The 15,989-nt window shown below is 40.5% G+C and overlaps 1 pseudogene across 1 annotated transcript; it reads right to left on the bottom strand.

Annotated features, from left to right (window-relative positions):
* Nucleotides 1-10,398: 10,398 nt before the first annotated feature.
* Nucleotides 10,399-11,295, bottom strand: LOC103267343 (annotated as a pseudogene). Its single transcript, XR_002482361.1, has one exon. The product of XR_002482361.1 is annotated as a 60S ribosomal protein L6 pseudogene (transcript).
* Between the last annotated feature and the right edge of the window lie 4,694 nt (nucleotides 11,296-15,989).

Here is a 15,989-nt window from a genome sequence, read left to right as displayed (position 1 = left end):
TCCCAAAGGCGCGGGATTACAGGCTGAGCCACCGAGCCCGGCTTCTACAATAAATTTTAAAAGTAGCCAGGTATGGTGGTGACACCTGTGGTTCCAGCTACTTGGAAGACTGAGGTGGAAGATCTCCTGAGCCCAGCAGGTCAGTGGCTGTGAGCCACTGCCTTCCGGCCTGGGCCGTTTATAGAGTGTGACTCCAACTCAAAAAGTTTTGAAGAAATAGCATGTGAGAATTGAGTGAATAAAATGGCCTAATAAAAGTTCTTTGGGAATTTAGAGTAGCGGGCTAAAATAATTTTTAAATTATATTTTTAAATGCTTGAGGAGACTTGAGCTTTATTGGATGGAATATCCTTTTTTGTATTCATTCCATTATAAAGCACACTTTAGTTCATAATATGTCAACTTAAGTCTTATTCATGTCTCAATAGTTGTCATGTTAAAACTGAGATCAGTGAATGGTCATGGGGCCATAGAATGGTCTGCATTGTGGACAGAGGCTTTTAGTGATGGCTGTGGGCTGTGTGCATGAAGAGAATAGAAGGTGTTGTTTACATGGGTTGGGACAAGATATATAGAGAATGACTAAAGGGAGAGTGAAGGGTAGAGGGGCAAATTAAAGCATGGAAGACCCAGACGAGGGAAAGATATTTCAGACTTAAGCATGGGGCTCAGGAGAGGCAAAGGTGTGACAGTGATGGTATTGGGTATTTGACAAGGATTGTGACTTCATTTGCTTGGAGAAGGAAGTGAAGTTTAATAAAGGGTTTGGAAAAGCAAGAGTACACATTGTCAGTCTCATGCCATACAGTAAATACCAAGTTTCTAAAGACACCTTAAGAACTTCAAAAAAAATGTATTAGGAGTCTTGGACTTGGTCAAGGAGGCAAAAGGTATCAAAAGCAATAGCATTTCTTTTGAATGCTGAAGGTCAATGGTTTTCAAACTGAGATTAGGATCTCCTGAAGACGTTGAAACATTGCTGAGCCCATCCTCAAGCGTTTTCTGATTCAGTGGGTTCAGGGCTGCCTATCGTTACTTTCCTAAGTTCTCAGGTAATGATGAACCAAGGTGGTTCTCAGAAGAGAGATGGTTCTCTGGAGAGCTAAACAGAAGCTCAGCTATTCAGTTAACTTCCTGAGAAATCACAGAAATACTGGAGAAATTGACCTGAGACCAGGCACACAATTAGAAGTTGAACTGGAATTGAAATCTAAATATTTCATTGTTATGGTTGAGAAGAGTATGTGGTATGATATAAAGATTCCAGACTTTAGAGCCAGACAAATGCAAGTTTGGTTCCCAGTTCTGCCATTTCTGTCCATAAACTTGAACAAATCATTTGGGGCATCTATTCCCTCGATTGTACAGTGGGGATAATAAATACCTACTTGATAGGATTGTTGTGTGGGATGAAGATGGAGTTGCCAGGTATTCTGCCTATATAAGACATATCCTGCATTTTTTAGGGTGTCCTAAATGTCCTGTATTCAGCTTTTCAAATAAATTATGAAAATAGGCCAGTTAGAGCTATTTTTCTGCCACAGTAATTGGCGCTTAAATCTGCTAAAGTTAGCCGGGCGCAGTGGCTCAAGCCTGTAATCCCAGCACTTTAGGAGGCTGAGGTGACAGGATTGCCTGAGCTCAGGGGTTCGAGACGAGCCTGGGCAACTTGGTGAGACCCGGTCTCTACAATAAATCAAAAAAATAAGCTAGACGTGGTAGCTCGCAACTTGTAGTTCCAGCTACTTGGAAGGTTGAGGTAGAAGGATCGCCTGAGCCCAGCAGGTCTAGGCTATGGTGTGCGAGCTTGCCACTGCACTCCAGCCTGGGTGACAGAGTGAGACTCCAAAAAAAAAAAAACTGCTAAGGTAAATGTGTAGGTAAAGCTCTTGGCACATGGTGGTATCTTTTTCCTTTAAACTTTCAAGGCAGTTTTTCCACATATTACTTTTTATAAACACTTTTGTCTTTTATTACACATAGGCACATTTATTTTCTTTCTTACTAAATTGTTAAGTCTGTGAGGAAGGGCCATGTTTTGTTCTTTCATCCTTACTGTCTTGGTCTAGGCATTAGACACTAGTCCAGTCCTGAAGGTTGTTTAAAGTTGGGGCACCTCACCACTGGTAAGAGCTACTTATTCTTACACATCCGTTATGAGCAACCACTATTTTTTGGAAGAGAGAGAATCTCCATTTCACAGATGATGAAACTAAGGTGCCTAGAACTTAAGTAACTTACTTGCTAAAGGTCACAAGGCTAGTAAATGTCAGAGCAAGGGATTTCAGACTTTACTTGCATCATGTTTGTTCCCAAGATAAATCCTTCAAGAGAACATGTATTTAGTTTTCAAGGCTTTAAGAAGAAACTAAAGAAGAAACAGGCAAATGCCAAAGCCAGGGCAGCCCAGGCAGGCTAAGAAGCACCACGCCCAGCGTTGTCAGAACCAATAACTCCAGGTCTACTGACCTCTAGTTCTGAAGCTTGGACAGGTCATCGGAAGCCCGTTTCAAGGTTGAAAGGACTAAGATCACCAAAGTAGAGTACGGTCTTCGGTCCAGCTGGTTTTCTATCCTACTCAGTTGCAGTATCCCCTTTTATTAGGGGAACTTGACTGCTGCATGTGGCCCTATTGGGGTTCTTAATTCTGGCTCTCTACTCAATCACAAAGGGTGAACTGGATTATTGGATCAGTCAGTATATACCACAAGCCAGCAATAGCAAGGGATGGGCAAACACCTCACAGACCCAGGACCCATTTTTTTCCTTCTGTCGGCATTGCTAAACTGGGATGATGTATGGCTGAAGAGCCTGAGAGACACTCTAGTGAGCCAACATGAGAAAGATTCCTAGGAGCATGATGTCCCTGGTTCTGGACCCAAGGCTCTGGGTCCCGCAATACTAGTAGCCTTACTATTTGTGAGCCACACAGTGTTCCTCCTAGGTGGGGTGTGTGTGTGTTTGCTTAACCTACTACAGTTGGTTTTTGTATTTGAATCTCAGATCCCAGTGGATACAGCTATCAAAACCAATACAACAATTGGATAATTTTAAATCTTCATGTAGGTACCCTTGTAGTTATAAATCCTTTCATAATTAAATGTCTCTTAATTAAAAGCTCTTCTTAAAATGTTGCTCATAATCATTTTTACTACAATCCCTAATATCGGTTGTATTATTGGTACCGATATAAATACACTTGTACACCTATTGACCTTTCCAAGAACCTACAAACTTGAGGAATGTTTACATTTGGTACCTACTCTACCAATCAGGAGTAGACTAAAATATACTTTTCTATATGCAGTCTTTCCCTGAGGTAGCAAGACTATGCTATACTTCTCTGTTAAGGAAATAATGCAATAACAAAAGCAGAATGTATTTGGAGAATTTATTTACTAATGAGTATTAATAGTTCTTTATATTTGTAAAGAGCTTTATGGTAATTAAGTACCATATGCTATTTCAGTAGACAGAAGCTTCCTATACTATAAAAATGCTCTGAACTATAAAGCCACAAGAATAATTATACCATAACACATTCTTTCTAATACAGAGAGAAAAGATACATTTCCTGGCGGAACATAGCCATTTGTCTCAATGGTTTTGGTATCATGACAAATGTATTTATGTGCAAGAAAATATAAATGTATTCTTCATGAAGTGTGCTCACTGCTTCTGGGATCCAAATGGGAAAGAGAGCATTTGCTCCATCTTAAATCTTCTTGCTAGAATCTGAACAGTTTTAGAAATACGCCTTGACTTCTTGTTTAAAATACTTTTCATGCACAAGCACTAATGGAAAATGGCTCAGAACAAAAAGATTGCAATTTCCCAAATGAGTCAAAAATGCTACATTTTTGACCAGTTAACATCAACCTGAAACCCCATGAACTGGCTGACAAATGCAATGTTTGGGAGCTCTTAATTACCCGTGCTAGCAGAAGGTCATAGCAGGTTGGATAACCCCAAAGAGCAACACCAGCCCTCACCCCAAATGTTGGTGTTCACTATGTAACCTACTCACTTTTGGCAATAAATCATATTTCCTATTTAGTGAAATCATAAAACTTTAGAGTTGAATGGGATGTTGGACATCATTCAGTCCAGTCTTTATTTTCCCAGTGAGGAGGCTGCAGATTTCAGCAACAGAATGAGAAATAGAACCTGGGTTTTCTGACTTCTGGTTTTAAAAGATTTCTGCTCTGTTTCAGATCAGCTCGGATCTTGATGTTAGAATCAATAGTGAAGTCAAGGAAGAAATTATATATTTTGAGGATAAAATATTCAGGCAAGAAAGAACACAAGTGACCATCGAGGAGGAAGTAGAAGCCAGAGAAAGTTGCATAGAGTGGGTTTTCAGTTTCTAAAAGTTAGGAGTGAAAGGGCCAACAGTGCAGGTAGTTATAGACCAAGCACACTTTAATGGTCGGCACTGGGAGTGTTCTTTGTAGGAGCAACTGCATGTTTCATTCTCTGCCCTCTGAAGGGTAGTCAGAGATCTAACTCAGATACTCGGGCATTTTTAAATACCTGTATTCCAAACAGGAATAATAAAAAAACTTCACCCAATTACATTTTAGTTAAAAGTATGTATCACATAATAAGAAATATACTGTGATAGTTAATATCACATTTTAAAAATTTTTTCGAGTTGGAGTCTTCACTCCCTTGTCCAGGCTGGTGTGCAGTGACATGTTAACAGCAACCCCGGCATCGACCCGCTGGACTCAGGCGATCCTTCCTCCTCAGCCTTCCAAGTAGCTGGAACTACAGGTGGGAGCTACCACGCTCAGCTAATTTTTTTATTTATTGTAGAGATGAGGTCTCACCAAGTTTCCCAGGCTGTTCTCGAACCCGTGAGATCAGGCAGTCTCCTCACCTCGGCCTCTCAAAGTGCTGGGATTACAGACTTGAATTATTACATATTTATGAGGTCTCTGGCACAGAAATATCTAATAGATATATAGTAAAGGAAAAAGGCAGAGTTCAATTTCACCACTTACCCTTTTTCGAAAGAAATATGTCGTGCACTACCATGTTTGGATTATTTCCGAGCATGACCAAAAAGCAAGGAATAAGCAATAAATCAGCATGCATGATGGCATAAAATAAAAGGATTATTCACAAACAGAAAACTGGACTTTTGAGCAGATATTTATTTAAATACAAACAGCAACTCCTACTTTTCCTGTTATCTCCAATTATGTGGTGCAACATTTTTACCAGAAGAAGTGCTTTTTAAAAACAGCCGCCCAGGGAGTGAATAAACAATACTATATTTGGCTAACAGCTGCTTTTGGAAAATGAGATGTCAGCAAAGCTGAATGTTGTTTAAAGAAAACTAATTATCCAGCTACCTTTGACTTGGACCAGAGTAAATAAAGCACTTCCTGATTTGCTCAGAAATGTTTTGTCTAAGATTTAAATATTAAGTATTAATCTGATATTTCACTTCTTCCCTCATTTGCCACGAGGACCAAATGAATTTAAAGTACTCCTTGTGTTTGGTTGTTCTGCTAACACCCTGTGATGTTTTCTGGGGTTGCACAAGGCTATCAATACTCAGGATATGCTGCAAAATTTGTGGGGTTCCTTACAAAATGAAAGTGCAGCTTTTGGAAAAAAAAAATCCAGATAATCTATGCTAATACAGTATGGCTGTATTTGTATACATTTAAATATGCAAATGTCAAATATAAAGCCGATAAGTAATGTCTCACTTTATCTGTATAATTTGAATTAATGCAAATACCCTTTTTTTTTGAGTGGGAATCAGTCTGTCCCCCAGACTTGAATGCAGTGGCAGGATCATGACTTACTGTAGCCTTGACCTCCTGGGCTCAGGAGATCCTCTTGCCGCAGCCTTCGAAGTAGCTGGGACTACAGGAGTGCGCCACTACTACACTCAACTAGTTTATTTTTTTGTAGAGATGAAGTCTCACTATGTTGTCTAGGCTGGTCTCGAAGTCCTGGGGTCAAGTAGTCCTGCTTCGGCCTCCCAGGTTGCTGGGATTATAGGTGTGAGCCCCACTGCACCTGGCCAAATACCGTAATTTTTGAGAATTAGTTTCAAGGTTGGCAAGCCAAATAAGCTGTAAACTGGTTTGTGTTATTGTCACGTGGAATTTGGGTGGGTAAAGAGAAATACTTGCATCCCTTTGTCGAGATTCATGCATCAGCCTGTGGTTTCTTTGGATCACAAATCCTGCAGGTACCTGTGGTGATGGCTTTGTTTTTACATTTACTGTTGTAATATGAACTATATATATATTTTTTGAGTTGAAGTCTCACTCTGTTGCCCAGGCTGGAGTGTAGTGGCATGCTCAGAGCCACCACAGCCCTGACTTGCTGGACTCAAGAGATTCTTCTGCTTCAGCTGGAACTACAGGCACCACTACACCCAGTTAATTTTTTGATTTATTTTAGAGACGAGGTCTTGTCAAGTTGCCCGGGCTGGTCTCGAACGCTTGGGCTCAGACAATCCTCTCGCCTTGGCTTCCCAAAGTGCTGGGATTACAGGTATGAGCCATTGTGATCAATCATATTTCTATGTTTTGAAGTAATCACTCATCTGAGTACTCATTAAGTAGTGGTGAAAATGCTAATACTGACAGTGGACCTGAAAATCAGGAATTTTTGAATGAACTTGGGATGTGCTAATATTGCAAAGAAGCCCAGACAACTCCCATGGTGCATTTTACAGCAAGTACTCCATAAAACTTTAGTGATAATCTTGAGAAAATAAAAAACAGCATTAAAGCACAAATGTGATACAATAGCTTCAGATTTCAAGAAAGCATCTCCCTCAATACTTAGTCCTGTGGAAAAATTGTATTGAATTATGCAAGTTTTTCAAGAATATATCCTCTGTATAAAACCTGGTATATGATTTGCATGTAAACAGTGTTAAAAGTATTCTAGGACAAGCACAGATTTAATGTTTCTATAAATGTTTATTCCTCCAACAAGTCTGAGCACTTATTATGAGCCAGATGCCATGCTAGGATGAAGACATAGTTTTGAACTAAATAGACTAATAGTTCTTGCCTTGGTAGACTTTACATTCCTTTACAGGGAAGGCAGATTATAAGCCGGTGAATAATAAGATGTTAGACTGGGACTCTTCCTGCCTTGGTTTTGATTAAAGTCAATGTGATAGTTATCAGAATTCCATATCTGATAATGCATATGTATAAGGCAATATCTGTCCCACAAATACCCAGGGTATGCTGCATAATTTGTGGGGTTCCTTACAAAATGAAAGTGCAGCTTTCAAAAAAAAAAAGCGGGGGGAATAAAGTGCAACATTCTTGTTAAAAAATTATTGAGATATTTCAGACAGCAGCAGCAGAGCATTAAACCAAGCATAGCTCTCCCCGCCGCCTTATTTTTTTTTTTTTTGAGTCGGAATCTCACTCTGTTGCCCAGGCTGGAGTGCATTGGCATGATGGTTGCTCACCGCAGCCTTGACTTTCTGATCTCAGGTGATCCTTCTTCTGCCTCAGTCTCTGGAAGTAGCTGGGACTACATGGGCGTGCCACTGCAACCAGTTGATTTTTTTTTTTTCTTTCTTTTTGTAGAGATGTGGTCTCCCTATGTTGCCCTGTCTGGTCTCGAATTTCTGGACTTAAGCGATCCTCCTGCTTTGTCCTCTCAAATTACAGGCATGAACCACCGTGCTGGCTGCAAAGAGTCCTGTTTAATTGTTCAGCCAAAGAAAGAGAATGAAAACGGCTTAGAGTGAAGAAAGGAGATTTGGGGGAGGGTGATGTTTGGAGCTCTGTTGTGGTACTTAGAGAATGCTGCTGTCTAACAGGCCTAAAGGGTAGTAGTTCAAAGGAATCCCTTGAGGATCTCTGAAACATGTTTTTGGCAATTGTGAGACACAGAACCAGCGCCTGCTTGAGAACTGAGAAAATTGAGATTGTGTCCTCAAGTGTAACTATTACCCATGACATCTACAGACTGTCAGGAAAATGCCACTGCAGTGAGACCTGCCTGCATGTCTAGAGGAGGGGGGGGCGGGGTGGGTGCGCAGGGAATGACTGTTTGCCTAACCACACTGGAGTCAAGGGAGAGAGAGTTGGAGAGAAAGTGTCTTGGGCCAGTCTGCACTTGTCAATTGCCTCAGGCTGGCCCCCAAAACAAATATAATGGAGTTGCTTCCTGCCATTTGGAATGTCCAGGCCTTTATCACTCAGACTTCTCCAAACTCCTTTGTAAAATTAAAATTTAATGCTCTTATGAAATATTTTTAGATACAACATTATAAACAACTACACAGTGCCCTCATGTATCCATCAGCCAACTTCATTATTACATGTGAAACCCTCAGTGTGTCTCTCCCTGATCACATCCCCCTTTTACCCCCCAAATTGGGATTTCCTTCTTTTTTTTGAGTTGGAGTCTCACTCTGTCGCTCAGATAGGAGTGCAGTGGCACGTTCCTGGCCACCGCAGCCTCCACCTGCTGGGCTCTGGCGATCCTTCCGCCTCAGCCTTCTAAGTAACTGGAACTACAGGCGCGCGCTACCACGCCCGGCTAAATTTTTTGATTTATTGTAGAGATGAGGTCGCGCCAAGTTGTCCAGGCGGATCTCGAACCCACGGGCTCAGGCAATTCACTCACCTTGGCCTCCCAAAGTGCGGGATTACAGGCTGAGCCACCGAGCCCGGCCAATAAGAATTTCTTAGTTTTTCTTTATATTTCAACTTTTACAATCTATCTATCTATCTAACCAATCATCTTGTTGCCTATAAATGGTATTACACTATATATTTTGAAATTTATTTATTTATTTAATTTATTTTTTATTTATTTCTTTTTTTGAGTTGGAGTCTCACTCTGTCGCCCAGACTGGAGTGCAGTGGCTGCTCCCGGCCACCGCAGCCTCAACCTGCTATGCTCCGGCGATCCTTCCGCCTCAGCCTTCCAAGTAGCCGGAATTACAGGCATGCGCTACCACGCCCGACTGATTTTTTGATTTATTGTAGAGATGAGGTCTCACTGCCCAGGCAGGTCTCGAACCCTCGGGCTCAGGCAATCCACTCACCTCAGCCTCCCAAAGGCGCGGGATTACGGGCTGAGCCAATGAGCCCAGCTCTACTCTGTATCTTAAGGATCATAATTTGTATTTCCCAGGCTCCTGGGTCACCCTGCTTGCTTCTGGGTTTATCCGCTGGAGGGCACTGGTGGGAGTGTTGGGAGAGGGAGGTGGGAGAGAAGCCAGAGTGCTTGTCTCCCTCTCAGTCTCAGGTGGTGTCACTTCTGTATCTCCAGCATCCACTAGAGTATCGCCCCAGGTTCTAACTTCATCCCAGAAACTTCAATTAACTCCTGGTCTTCTGTAACCCCACCCTTTTCTCTATATATTAGGGGTGGCAGTGGTTTGTTTCCTGAAGTTGCTAATCCCTGGTAGCCTTGTTATCTACTATTTGATTTTGCAACTCTTTCAATCCATAGAAAACCTATTCCATGGATTAAAGTCCTTTGGTTTTAATACCTGAAATTTTTTGGTTTTCTGGTTGTATCCTGATATGTAGATTTTGGACCCCTACAATTTCAAATTGCTCTGCAAAGTCAAATACCAGTTTAGACTTCTACCAGCACTATATGAGTTCTCATTGTTATAATCTTCATTGATAGGTATTGTCAGTCTTTTTAGGTTTTGCTAATCTGATTGGTCTGAAACAATATTTCACTGAAGTGTTACTGAAATGCCAGGGGTTTGGTTGGAGTTCTATTGCTTGCTGCACAGAAAGCTAATCACTGAGACAAATATTGTTAGAAGACTTTTTATTTGAATGATATCGGCCATGGAGAACAGAAGGGTTAGTCTCAAATCCACCCGTCTATTCCACTAAATCAGGGGTTTATATAATGAGACAGGAATGTAGAAAACAGGAACTGGAGAGGAGTTAGGAAAAGGAGTTGGTAAACAGGTGAGCTCTGGCATCTTATAGTCTGGATGTAGTGATCTAGTGAGTTTTAGTTCCTTGTTACTGTAAGCCTGAGGGTCGGTTTCCTGAGAAAGGAACTTAGACAAATGTAAGTTTCAAGTTTTGGGAGGGCCAATTTCCAAGTTTATTAAAAAAAAGAAAAAAGAAAAGCTATAACCATTAGTTCTATGAGGAAGTTGGACTATTTCAAAGTTTTAATTTTCTTTTCTTGAGGCAGTGTCTTTTTATATATTATTAACCATTCATGTCTTCCCTTTGGTGAACTGCTTATTTACCCTTTTAAAAAAATTGTTTGGTTCTTATTGTTTGGCTCTCATGTCTACAGACACATCTTTTGTTGGTTATATGTGTGGGAAATATCATCTCCCATTCTTTGTCTTGTCATTTTTCAGTAGTATTTATTTAGACAGTTTCTTTCTTTCTTTTTTTTTTTAAACGTTATCAGTTCTTTAATTAGGTTCTGTTAAAGAAATTTAGAACACAAATTTGTGAGGATAAACACCATTTGTCAGGGCAAACACAGATCGCAGGCAGCCCTGGAGCTGAGGAATAGCTTTGATTTTTGGTAATATTTGCGAGTCCACAGCTTTCTGATCAATCTCGCATTGCTCTGTAATCTCATATTTTTCTTTTACTGTGTCCAAGATTTCACCATCCTGGTGCCTAGGCTTCTGCAGTTTCTTCTTCTTGAAGTAAGCATCAGTAAGATGTTTTGGGATCTTCATATTGCTGATATCAATTTTTGTGGAGGTGGCAATGACAAATTTCTGATGTGTTCTCAGAGGAACTCGATTGAAGATCAGAGATCCAGTCACAAGTAACAAGCCACTGCCCAGTTGCTTCAGGAAAACCACCCCTTGCCTCTGTGGCACCCAGTGAGGATGATCAGGATGGTCCTGGGAGTGATGCTGGCTTGCAGTTTTCTAATGTGCTGGCTGAAAGTCTTTTTGTCACGGCTTAACAGCTTTTGAGGCACATCTTCAGTAGGATAATATCTAGGCATTTTGTGAAGTTTAGCCACTTGGATACCACCATTCTTGCCACCACCAACTGGTTTTGTAACGGTTGCAAGAAACTTCTTTTTTTTGTTTTCAACCTTGTATTTAGCAGCTGAGTACTTCCTCTTGTACAAGGCCTTTCTGGAATACATAGCAGATTAGGAATATCTTCTAATTCCTCTGGTGAGGACAGGATTTTGGCTGCAGTGGGGCTTCCCCTTCTTTGGCTTTTTAGCCTTGAGCTTACCCTTTTTCACCTTGCCACTAGCATCAGCCTCCTTGGCTTCAGGTTTCTTCTCCTTAGTATCCGGCTTCTCAATTCTTTCACCCGCCATCTTGCAGGATGGGGGGCTATTTGGACAGTTTCTAATGTAAGCGTGGCCCTCAAATATCTGTAGTGTTTCTCTGAGTGACACAGAACACCACTGATGAGACAGAATTCACCAATCCTGAACTAAGTTGTAAGACCAGACTACCTGCATTGGCATGTGTGGGGAAGTGATTCGCCACTGGCTAGTCAAGGAACTGTATATCAGCATTTTCCAACAGTGTAGATAACTGAACTTTTGTCATGGCTTAACAGCTTTCGAGAAACGTCAGGCTCTATTTGCTGCATGTCGTAACCAGGAGACTAGAGGGGGTATGGCTTCACTATGGGCCCCTCCTGGGCTTTTCTAGCCCAACTGTACTTCAGACTAAGCTGAACTCAAGTCTACAATAGGAGCATGTTTCTTTCAGTTCATAGTGAGCCTGGCTTGGAAAGTTTATTGGACAGGGCATGTCCCTGAAATGGAACCAGCTCTGTTCAACGTGACCAACTGGCAGCCAAGAGCCATGCTGGGCTGGAGCAGAGAATACACAGGCACAGTATGGTCAGAGCCTGTGCTGCTGCAGGAAGCAGATCAATCCAAGCACGACACCTCCACAGGCTGAGGAATGAGCTTAGGACCAGCCTGCTGCTTCCCTAGCTGCACAGGCCTGCACACCCTTTCCCCACTGGCAGTGGCAGCCTCTAGCATAAACCCACTGTGAGGACTGACTCCCCAGAACAAAGGTCAGGAGCTTGTGTAACATTCGTTTTTTTAGACTAGTTTTTACTTGCATGTGCTATTTTAAAAATTCAAACAATATAACAGAAGTACACAAAGTCTTGCTTCTTTCTTCTTGTCATGGGCTGTGTTCTTTTCTGTCATTACTCTCCTCCCTACCCCTTGTAACATTTTCTTTATACAAATTCAATCAAATTTGAATATATGCAGTTACATCTTCCTGTTTTTGTATCGTAATAGCATATTATACAGCTTGTCTTTAAACTATAAATTTAAAAGATGTTTGATCAAGAATTTTCAACTCTGGTTTTTAATTTAATTAGACATTTCCTATGAATTGACGTGTCATTTGGATAATTTTTTTCCTTATCTCCCACAATTTTCCAGCTTTCTTACAAATATCTGTTGTCCACCACCAGTGCAAGACAGAAGTAAGATGAGAATAAACAGGATGACTTTTGTTTTTTAATATTTCGTAATCAGAAAAGAGTGCATACGCATTTAGTAAAGAAAATTTGGAGAAAAATACAAAAAGGAAGAAATAAATAAAAGTAATTCTACTACCTAGACATATATAAAGATAACTGTTGTAGTGTTTGACTCTGATACTTTATACCATATATCTTGAATGTCCCAATAAAATACAAATAAAATTAGCATATATGTTTTAAACTGTAAAGTGAAAAGCATTAATCTACCATGAAATCACGAATGTTCAACATTTTCCAGTTCATTGGTGACAGCAATGTGATATTGGTGTATATTAACTTGCTTTCATTATAGTCTATTTTTATCTATCTACGTGTATTCCTTACATATATTTTTAAAGGGAGTTTTAAATAGAGGAGCATATTGATTGTGTGCCTGGTTTAGGGAATGACATCACCTCCTTATTCAACTCAATGTACTTCAACAAGTATTTATTCATTACTTTACTTATAATAGTACTTCCTTACATTTGTATATCGTTCCACAGTTTGCAAAGGTCTCATTTGCTCTTCTCAACATCCTTTGAGGGAGATAGTAAAATTCTCATGGGCTGGATAAAGGACTAAGGATCAGAGAGTTTAAGTGCCTTGTTTAAGACCATCTAGCTAGTTAGGTAGGGAATTGGGGGGTTTGGACCCCAAGTCTACTTCTCATTCCACCAGAACATGGTGAGATCAGAAGAAAAAAGAAATACCCTATATTACTAGGCTTCTTTAGGTTTAGGGTGTAGTTGATGAGACAAGTCCCTGAACCATCAGACACCCAGATAAGAAAAACACTTAACCATAGAGGTAAAGATGGCCGTCTTCATCAGACCCTAAGCATATTCCATTTGACCAGCTTTCACCACTTCTCCCTGTTGCCTTACTCGGTCTTCTTCAGGCATTAATGCTACCTGCCTAGACCTTGAAGGTCTCTAAAGGGGAGCTCCTGATGAGAAGTGAGGAAAAATTTTGGCCCAATTCTGGTCCTGGGAGTTCTAGATTATAAGCAAGTTGTGCGTTCTACTTGCGATGGAGAATTTTTTTACTGACAGGTGAGAGGTTCATCTTCATTGTGTTTTTCCTGTGGCTTAAAAATGTTTTTTCACATATTCAATCATTCATTCATCATGTTTGAATTAGATTGGCATCACTGAGGACCCAGCATATCCCCTAGGGCACCCTGCTAGCCCTGGAGGGAGATGAGATAAATAAAACATGCCTTATCCCCTTATGAATCTCTATTTCCATATCATTCTTCTGGTTACTCAGGCAACAGACTTCAAGTGCAGCATCATTAGATAATATGCCATCCACACTTTCAACCTAGACACTCAGGGACAGCTCTGTAAAGGTACCACTTCGTCAAAACATAAGCCAAGAATTTTTCATCTCTTTTTGAAACCACCATCATTCCTTTGAAGATAAGAACTCTGTTCTAGAACCAGGATCTAAGGCCGAGGCATCCAACATGAGGCATACAAGGCAATCCATGTGTGGTCCAGGAAGAAAAGACTGTATTTTCTTTCATGTTTCTTTGAATGTATTGTTTTAATATATTTATTATTAGGAACACGTTTTATATCATGTGTGATATGTTAGCGCAGTAGTGTACACAAATATGCTTTATGAATATATACACATGTATATATTATGCCGTATGCTCAATAGCATGTTACTGATACATGAGCAATAAAGAATGTGATTAATGCTCTAAAGTCATAGGTACACTACTCTAATTCCAGAACAGTATAATAAAACTTTGCTCAATGGCTCATTTGGGAAGTTCTCCAAAATCACTGAGCTCTGACTTGGCCTGGTAGTTGAGGAGAGAATTATACATGATTTCTAGAATGGTAAAGTTCAAATAAGGTCTGTAGACTGCCAAGTTTTCTCTCTAACACAGAGGAAGGATAGTTTCTTCTTACCTGGATACACCTCTTTCTTCCTGTCAGGATCCAGAGTTTTAAGCACTTACTTGTTCCCCCTTATACTTGGAGAATCCATTTTGGGTTTATTTTGTTGCTGGAGCTCTTCTCTATAGTTAATTTCCACCTCTTTCCCCAAATAAATGCCCTGTTTCATCACTGTTCCCTAGAGCCTTTGCTCCTCTTCTAGCTGGATCTGGAGGAGAACTAGTTGGGGAACTGGTTCTGTCTCTTCCTATGCTGGCAGACGTCTACATTTGGCTATAGATGTCCATTGGGGTTCAGTCTCTTCTTCAGCTGCCAGACGTCTACATTTGGCTATAGATGTCCATTGGAATCCCCTATTTGTCACTTCCAGAGAGCATTCTAGCCAGTTCACTGACAAGTGTATGTTCTTCTCATTAACCTCGTGTATGTGCATCAAACACTCTTTGCCCAAGAATCCTTTCTGCTGTACCCGGGTTGATTTCTGTAGTGAAGATTATTTTTCACTTTTATCTAAAAACGTTCTATTTTTTTTTTCTCTACTCTGCCCCTGCTTGCACCTCAGTGGAATCATCACTGATAACTTCTGAAAAATAGGATATGTTTTACTAAAAGGAATATTAACTGATGGTAATTCAAAAAGTCTAAATTTAAGTAAAGAAAGTGGATTGTGGTTATTTGAAATACAAGAAAATCTTTACAAACAGATTCTTTTTTATCTTCTTGATATGTGATCAGGTTCATAAAAATCTCAATTTTCTTCAACTGTTCTAGAAAACCATCTGTTGTATAATGGGAATTTTGCATAAAATTTCCCTTTCCTCCAGTTCAAGACTTTACTAAAGCCCTTGCTTGGAGTGTCCAGGTTTTGAGACAGAATTTTGGAAATGACCTCATCTGCATCAAAGGTGAACTAGATAATCCTTGCAAACATCCACTCCTGACTTTAGAGTGATAAGAATGCTGGGCTTATCAACTCCTAGGGCCTCCTGGGGGCAAAGGTAGACTGGCAAGGTTGTTTTTGGATAGGTCATTCTGGAGGATCTTTTCTTCCAAAGCAAATGAGGAATCCTAATCTTTCATGCCAAAGTGTAATGACATGTTAATAACATACATATAATTAGATAGTGAAGGCCAGTTGCTGTAAGAAATAGACCCTATGGTGTATAATGGTTCAAACACAATGGAAGTTTATTTTTTGCTCTTATGACAGCACTGGGGACTAAAAAGAATGGCAGACTGCTCTCTTGCAGGCAATCATTCAGGAACCCAGACAGGTGGTGCTCTGGTATCTTCAACCTGTGGCTTCCACAATTGCCCCAGGAGATGTCTCCATTCCAGTCATCCAGCATTCAGATAAAACATGGAGAAATGCACATGGCCAGGCGTAGACATGGAGCCCCTCACTCCTGGTCACATTTCACTGCTAGAACACAGTCATACACCATGCCCATGTGTAAGTGAGGTTGGAGAAGGTGTGTGAGTTACACACTGTAGAAGAAAAGGGGAATGTGGGTGCCAGTCTCTGCCACAGCAGACGCACTCTTTTGCTCATTAAAAAAATGTGTATTTCAAAGTCCCCCTTTACCAACTAGTG

This window comes from Carlito syrichta, unplaced genomic scaffold, assembly GCF_000164805.1.
Source record: "Carlito syrichta isolate Samal-C Ts95f unplaced genomic scaffold, Tarsius_syrichta-2.0.1 Scaffold308110, whole genome shotgun sequence".
NCBI classification, from domain to species: domain Eukaryota; kingdom Metazoa; phylum Chordata; class Mammalia; order Primates; family Tarsiidae; genus Carlito; species Carlito syrichta.
The sequence above is the reverse complement of the archived record's forward strand: the minus strand, read 5'-3'. Positions and strand labels throughout refer to the sequence as shown.